This window comes from Orycteropus afer, unplaced genomic scaffold (genome assembly GCF_000298275.1).
Source record: "Orycteropus afer afer isolate SDZICR_OR568_19922 unplaced genomic scaffold, OryAfe1.0 scaffold00882, whole genome shotgun sequence".
Classification (NCBI taxonomy): domain Eukaryota; kingdom Metazoa; phylum Chordata; class Mammalia; order Tubulidentata; family Orycteropodidae; genus Orycteropus; species Orycteropus afer.
This window is the reverse complement of record NW_006922469.1, coordinates 523156-525222: the sequence shown is the minus strand read 5'-3', so window position 1 is coordinate 525222 and position 2067 is coordinate 523156.

Below are 2067 nucleotides of genomic sequence, written 5' to 3'. Positions count from 1 at the left end.
GTCACATTTGCACATGACATGATACGCTAACACATGTACAACCAAAACACATAAACCTTCTTTACATTTCATGGTTTATAACAGAAGGAAACAAAATTCTTTGATGCACATATACAATGACAAAATATAACAATCAACAATCCTCATTTCTGCAACTGGTCACATGGTTGTAGCTGATATTCAGAACTACCTTCTTCCCCCACCCATTCTGCATTTCCTTTGCCTTCAGCAAACACCTCAGCTGGTCATGGTTCTTTGTCTGGTGGGGTGACCCAAACCTTCATTCCTGAAGGGTCTGGGTCATTAGCAGTCATATCAGAATTGGGTTGTTGTAATTTTCCATTGACTTTAATCACAGGGCATGGTACTAAGAGACATCCTAAAGAATCTCCTGTATTGCAGATATATTCTTCTTTACCTCTGTTATGTAATGTCAATCCAATTTCCCCTTGGTAGTCAGGAACTATCACACCAGACAGTACAGTAATGTCTTTCTTTCTCTGTTGATCCAGAGGCATAAGGAAGCCAAAATGGCTGGGTGGCATTCTTAATTTCCAGTTCAATGCAATCAGTATTGTGTCTCCTGGTGGGAGTGTTCTTCCCTTTGAGACTAAGATCTCCATACCTGCAGAGTATAGGGTAGCAGGGACAGGAAGAAAAAAAAATTTGAATGAGTCACTCGGGGTAATAGTGAGTGGTACCACTCCCATTTCCACCCATTGATTTCTGGACCCATGAATTCTGGCTGTTGGAGAAATAGAATCATATATTGGACACTGGTTTGGAGCATATACAGCCTCCTGGAGAACATTGTCCCAACCCTTCAAGGTATTTTGACCTAGCTGGTGTCGTAATTGTGTTTTCAGTAGGCCATTCCATCATTCTATCAAGCCAGCTGCTTCAGGATGATGGGGAACATGGTAAGACCAGTGAATTCCATGAGCATAGACTCATTGCCACACTTTATTTGCTGTGAAGTGAGTCCCTTTGTCTGAAGCAATGCTTTGTGGGATACCATGATGGTGGATAGGCATTCTGTAAGTCCACAGAGGGTAGTTTTGGCCAAAGTACTGCGTGCAGGGAAGGCAAATACATATCCAGAATAAGTACTTATTCCAGTAAGAACAAAACACTGTCCTTTCCATGATGGAAGTGGTCCAGTGTAATCAACCTGCCACCACGTTGCTGGCTGATCGCCACAAAGAATGGTTTCATATTGCAGACTGAGTGTTGGTCTCTGCTGCTGGCATATTAGGCACTCAGCAGTGATGGTAGCCAAATCAGCCTTGGTAAGTAAGAATCCATGTTGCTGAGCCCATGCATAACCTCCATCCCTGCCACCATGTCCACTTTGTTCATGAGCCTATTGAGCAATGACAGGAGTAGCTGAGGAAAACGGATGGCTGGTTTCCACTGAACGTGTCATCCTATCCACCTGATTGTTAAAGTCTTCCTCTGCTGAGGTCCCCTTTTGGTGGGAATTCATATGAGATACAGATATTTTTACTCCTTTGGCCCATTCACAGAGATCTATCCACATACCTCTTGCCCATATATCCTTATCACCAATCTTCCAATCATGCTCCTTCTAGGTCCCAGACCATCCAGCCAAGCCATTAGCTATAGCCCATGTATCGTATATAATCATTTACCTGGCCAATTCTTATTTCATGCAAAGTGAACAGCCACATGCATGGCTCAAAGTTCTGCCTATTCGGAGGATTTCCCCTCACCACTGTCCTTTAAGGAAGTCCCAGAAAGGGGCTGCAGTGCTGCTGCTGTTCACTTTCAAGTGGTGCCTGCATATTGTGCAGAACCATCTGTAAACCAGGCATGAGTTTTCTCTTTCTCAGTTAACTGATCATAAGGAACTCCCCATGGGGCCATAGGTGCAGACTGGGAGAGGGAAGGTAATGGTACTGGTGTGGAGACCATAATGGACAACAGAGTTGGGAGAGTAATCAGAATAGTCTGACTCATGTGGAATTATGGCATTGGCTATTTGTGCATGGTGTTCCTAGTAGTGAAATACATGGCAAACCTACTAAATATTTACTTGATCTGTAT